We start from the raw sequence: 6,661 nt of genomic DNA on the forward strand, positions 1-6,661 counted from the left end.
TGTGAAGGCCAAGATTATAACAGGGTTAAAAAAAACTAGATAAATTCATGGAGGGTAGGTCCATCAGTGGCTATTAGCTAGGATGGGCAGGGATGGTGTCCCTAGCCTCTGTTTGCCAGAAACTGGGAATGGGCAACAGGGGATGGATCACTTGATGATTACCTGTTCTGTTCATGCCCTCTGAAGCACCTGGCTTTGGCCACTGTCAGGATACGGGGCTAGATGGACCTTTGGTCTGACCTAGCATGGCCATTGTTATGGCTTTATTGCCACAGAGATCAATCTCTTCACTTCTGACCTGCCTCCTTCCATTCAATCCTGCAACATCTCCTCCAATGTACTCCACCATCACCTCCTCTGCAATTTCATGTGCATTTCTACAATACAATGGAGGTTCAATCCTGCCTGTGGATCTGGCCATCGCTACAATAGAAATATTAAATAATGATGATATCTGGGACCCATCATCTCCCAAGTGATAACTCTGGCCCTGCCACCAACTTGGGCAAGTCATTCCACCTTTCTGTGTTCCCATCTGTAAACAGAGAATAATAATAATAATTTGGGGCCTGATTTGACCATCCTCCCATTGAGTAGTATTTTACTCTGCAAACAGTCCCAGTTAGAGTGTGGTACAACATGAGTAAAGGTGGAACAAGCAGGCTCTTAATGTTTGTACAATGTGAAATGCTACATAAGTGCTAAATATTGTACCAAATTAAATCTCTCCTGGACTTCTGCAGGGCCAGCTTTGTGGAAGTTCTTTCTGACAGTCAAGGTGTATGTGTTCTGGATGGAGACTGATGGACCAATGCATGCAAATTCCATTCCATGTAGATCAGCGACATACAATGATCATATACCTCCGAGCTCATCTTCTTCTGTATGGTCAGTTTCTTTTGAAGGGAAAACAGTTACCTACGCATAAGGGTGAAGATTTTCTTTAAAAGACTGTCTATTAAAGGTCTGTGAATTAAGGGGCTAGATGCCTGTATGAAGCATGCAAAGACCTCCAAGGAGGACCACATGACCCAGCTGTGTGATGAGGTGGTTGTTTACAGCGACGGAAAAGGAAAGTGCTTTCAGGCAGCTGTGTTTTATAACCAATACCAAATATTTATAATATTTTTTCTGTCACAGCAAGGTATGGTTCTGCTGTTAATATTAGCAATAAGGTTGTCCTCTAGTCAAAGCTCAGATGAATGGACAGGAGAAAAGGCTCCTTTTTTAAAGCAAAAGGAATGTGTGGAGCTAGGAGCCAAATTCAGCACAGGTCTAAGCAGGCCCAACTGCCCTTGACTTGACTAGGAAAACCAATCAGGTCCATTTTATGTGATGCCAAATGGTCTCTGGAAAGTGCGTTTAGAAATACTTTACACATCACCAAGTTGAATGACACACGCACCCTGCAGCAGTGAGTTCCACAGGCCTATCAAATACTGCAGCTGGATTTTACGAGAAGACTAAATAGTTACATTAATATTTTGCAAATAAATAGGAGCTTTTATTTCCTCTCAAGGGTCATTTTTTTAATTTATTTTGTTTGTCTCTGGATGGACAGATGTGGCCCTTGTTTAAATGAAATGAGAGTTGCATGTGCGGATTAGAAACAAATGTGTTTCTTATGAAACAAAGCTCTTATGGAGAAAGCCCCAGGTAAGAGACATCCATATGAAATACACATGTATAGTGGTATGTAGAAGAAGTGAGGAAAGCAAGAGATGGTTGGCTGGCCCCGTCAGTTAAGGTAACCTAGACTATAAGGCACAGCCCTGCCTTGGGAGTGGTGTTGATGCATTGCCCACAGAGTCACGTTGCAGCCCTGGGTGTGAGGGGAGCTGGCCCACTCTCTAGATGCATGTGCTGTCCACATGCAGGCTGCCTCTGCTGGCTGGAGCAGCAGGGGCCAGGACTCCCAACACCACAACCCTTAGGGGAGAACAGCGCTAGTGTGGGAGCTGCAATCACCTGGCTCTTCCGCTCCCCGCTCCCTCCCACATAAGCAACCCCTGGGCACGTAGGGCTCCTTGAGCCCAGGCCCACTGAAGTCCGGTGGAAAGACGCCAGTGAGCTTGGGATCAGGCCCAGAGACAGGACAATAGAAGAAAAGTGATCTCTACAAAGAAGACTTGTCTCAGTTGCCAGCTGTGAACCGTTCCCGTGTCACCTTCTTGAGAAGACGCTCTGTGTCTCAGAGGCACTTGGACGTACATTATCGATCTGTACGATAAAACACTTTGATAACTCAGGGATTGGCAGCAAGACAGAAGACAGGTGGGCCAGGTGCAACCAGGCCTATTTTAGAGGTTCAAAATGCCCGAGACAGGTCCCAATACTGGGCATTGTGCCAGATTTTGGACAATGCATTACTATGTAAAATGACTCGCCCTTTTATTCTGGCACAAATCGAGGCTCTTTTTTGGGGGGGAGGTGGAATCAGTTGCATGCGCGCGCTGTTTTCTCCCTAATCTTGGGAGACTGCGCCCCTAGGACGCACAATGGCGAATTAGCTCCCTGTACACAGAGGCTGATTCATGAATATTAAACCACTGAAATTACCTTGTTTTCTGTGCATCCCGCTCTCCTGACGTGAAAATCCTGCCGCAACCCCTGCTCAGACAGTCTAACTCTGTTGAGTTGGATCCTCACTGTGAGGGGATTATATATTCTGACTGGGGCTGCGTTTGCAATTATTTTCTCTGCTGCACCAAAGACCTTTACTGCAGAGCTGCAAACCAGTTATAGGAACATGAAATGCTTTGACTTCTTCACTAGGGAAACATTAATCAAATCACAGGTTATGTCCATTACAGACTATGGCAATATTGTATACAGGAATTCCCGGGAGAAGCGTCTACAAAAATTGGAATCTCTCTATAACCATGTTATGAGATTTACTGGTGTGGATAAAATGGGCAGAGTTAAAATTACCAGGCTGGCTATCTCTAAAAGACAGGTGAAGTCTGCTGGCTATCATTGCTTCATAATATTACAAATGGAAAAGCCCTGAAGTAATTGAATAACACATCTGCTGAAAAACCCCGTGAACTGCTATAACCTAAAGATAGACTGCAAGGAAACAATATATATACAGCAGCAAGTTAAAAGGAAAAAGATGCTTTCCTTACCTGGCACCAGAGATATCACAAATGCTGGGGTTTCTCATTGCCTCCATATATATATATAGAGAGAGAGAGAGAGATGAGAAACCAATTTCATCAGCACCTTAAAGGATGGGAGAGGATGGCAAAGACTTTGCAAACAGAGCAGGGCAAGTTTCCCTTTGTAGTGGGACCTTTGTATGGTTGGCAATGCTTGTGGACCAGCTTGGTTGTATCTTTCATAACAACAAGTAAGGGTCATAATAACAGGAAGGATCTCCAAGCACTTAGCGAGTATTAGTCAGGCCTTGGCTATGCTTGGAGTTAACATTGAGCAATCGGTGGCCGGTCAGTAGGGATACGTTTGGCTGGTGCAAATTGCAGTGTGGAAATAGAGCAAGAACTGACAGGGATTTGAAGGGGATTTCAATGCAAACAGTCTCTTCTGTGAGCAAGAGTCAGGCTAGCTGTAACCCTAATAACGCAAGACTTGTAGAAGCGAGGATGGTGTGAGGCGAGTGGGAAAGAACTGTGGGAGAAGTAGTTGCGACCTTGTGTAGATAAATATGGAATGTAGAGTAGAGTCTAAGTAGATGTGAAAAATAAGCTATCAGGATGACCTATGTATAACAAAATGCAGCTGTTGCTCATTATTGTATGTAACAAAAGGTATAAATGCTGCTGCAATTGTTTACCTATAGAGAGACCTGTTTAGCTCTCTCCCTCCATGCACTTGCTAGAGATCATAAAGTATCTGGTTTGCTGCACCCAACCAGAGAGTGAGAACTACATTCTTCTCCGACAGCAGCTTTCCTCATCTACACTTGGGCCACTGATGGCTGCATCTCAGATACAAACAAGTCTATGGCTCATAACCCCCAGCTGAGGTAAGTATATCGTATGTATGGGGAAGCTGACACACAGGCTTGTGACTGGCACAAGATCTCTGTGCAAACTGGGCTGGCTTAGCTTTAGGCATGGAATGCCCCTAGACTCTCCTGGAACCAGAAATTCTAATCCCCGCATGGGCAACTCAATGCTCCAGCCTTCTAAGGTAAATCAGATGGAGTATAGGAGGTTTATTATGTGTGGGTCTTCTGAGACGCCATAAAAACTGAGGCCCTTTTGGTCCACGTGGCCATTAAAGATCCCATAGCACTGTTGGTGAGTCGTGTTCTTCACCTGCCGAAGTTTCCGAGTGATGTTCCCAGGGCATCCCAGGTGAATTGCATTACAGGAACGCAGTACTCTGGTAGTCAGGGGATTATCTTAACTAGATATCAAATATAGGAGAATCTGATGTATGCATTTATTTATTTGTTAATAATCACCCAAGCCTGTCTCTAGCAGGCTGGCATATATTAGTAACATTTTTAAAAGAATGACTCTAAAAGGGTTTAAATAGCCTTGTTAAATGAACACTCAGAATGTGGGGGATCCTGAGTCCTTTTCAGCCTGGTAAGATGAGGACAGTGGAAATTAAAGTTGGTTGAAAAAAAATTTTTTTTTTGATTTTTCATTGAAAAATTTCAAAGTTTGAATTTTTTGACCACCTTACAGAGATCCTATTTCTCTAGCAGTGCTAGGACTTTTTCTCTGGAAAGCAGTGCTATTGAATACTCAGGGCTGAGGCACACTGGGCTGTGATCTCATGAGGCCTAAGCAGGGGAGTACTTGTTAATACTCGATGGGACACGATGTGAGGGCGAAACCAGGGTGTCCAGATCCAGAAGGTGGCGCTCTTCTCTGAGTCAGAATTTAAACCTGCCCTGGCACGATCACACATTACGGATGGGCTCTATAAGTAGGGGCATTGACAGCAGATCACATGACATTCTCCTCTATTCGGCATTGGTGAGGCCTCATCTGGAGTACTGTGTCCAGTTTTGGGCCCCACACTACAAGAAGGATGTGGATAAATTGGAAAGAGTCCAGCAGAGGGCAACAAAAATGATTAGCGGGCTGGAGCACATGACTTATGAGGAGAGGCTGAGGGAACTGGGGTTATTTAGTCTGCAGAAGAGAAGAATGAGGGGGGATTTGATAGCTGCTTTCAACTGCCTGAAGGGGGGTTCCAAAGAGGATGGATCTAGACTGTTCTCAGCGGTACCAGATGACAGAATAAGGAGCAATGGTCTCAAGTTACAGTGAGGGAAGTTTAGGTTGGCTATTAGGAAAAACTTTTTCACTAGGAGGATGGTGAAGCACTGGAATGGGTTATCTAGGGAGGTGGTGGAATCTCCTTCCTTAGAGGCTCTTGACAAAGCCCTGGCTGGGAAGATTTAGTTGGTGTTGGCCCTGCTTTGAGCAGGGGGTTGGACTAGATACCTCCTGAGGTCTCACCCAACCCTAATATTCTATGATTCTATGAGCTGTAAAACTGAGCTGCTGACTACTCAGGGACATTAAAGATCTCACAGCACTCTTTTGGCAAGAGTAGGGGTATTAGTCCCAGTGCCTGAAGTCAAATTTCAACCCAGCTAGTACACAATTCCTCATGGTTTCAGATGAGCGTGGTTTTGTTTTCACTTTCTGTCCAAAATAGCTGAGTAATGCTACTGTGCAATAGTAAACAGCTGCCATGTTCCACCCCAGAGGTGGCTGCACATCTGTGATGGTGAAGTGATTCCCGCATAGGTAACTTGAAGGATTCTCTGAGGTGAAATGCGCTACGTAAATAGTACCAAGCCACCTTTGCCCGCACCCATGTACGCTCCTTGGCTGTAACTCAACAAACTGGAGCCTCAGCTGTGTGTTGTCTGCAGTTCAACAGAGGAGATGCTATGTTCTTTATGGGGAATTTGCCTTGAAAGAGCCATGCACCACTTAGAGAGATTTCTCTTCCTGAATTAGACACCATGTAAGCACAAATGAAACCCCATTTCTGTCGCTCGGGCCCATCCCCATCACGCACCCAGAGCGTCTGAAAAACTGGGATCCCGAGTTGCAAAAGGTAAAACATGCAGCACGTCACATTGTGCAATACCCTGCAGAAAACCTGGCAAAGACCTTGTGGGAGGGGGAGATGCAGCCCAGCTTAACTTTAGCTTTACAGGCTTCTCACAATCCACAGTTATGAAAAACTGAGCTTAGGCATCAGAGGAGAAGTCCTGCCCCCCATTGACATCTGTGAGAGTTTTGCCATTGACGTCAATGAGACCAGCACGTCACGCCAAGAGTTCTGTTCCCAACGCTCCCACAGAGTTCGTGCCAGCCTGTGGGCAAGTCACATAACATTTTTCTGTGCTTCATCATCATTATCTGTATAATTTGCATACCAAATCGTCTCCCCCTGTGGCACACGATGGGCTAGTCTCTTGAGGGCTGTCACACTTTGGTCTAATTGCAGTTCTTGGGTTTAGTGTGGTGGTGGCCTGTGATGTACAGGAGGTCAAACAACATGAGCTGGGAGTCCCTTCTGGCCTTAAACTCTGTGCCTTTCTGTGTGGTGAAGCTGGGAACAGAACCTAGATCACCTGATGCCAAGTCTTCTAAGGTTGCTGGGGATAGTGATTAACACACAGATAATAATTAACAGGCTTAATTCATTGATGTAAAAT

This window comes from Mauremys reevesii, linkage group 8 (assembly GCF_016161935.1).
Source record: "Mauremys reevesii isolate NIE-2019 linkage group 8, ASM1616193v1, whole genome shotgun sequence".
In the NCBI taxonomy this organism is placed as follows: Eukaryota; Metazoa; Chordata; order Testudines; family Geoemydidae; genus Mauremys; species Mauremys reevesii.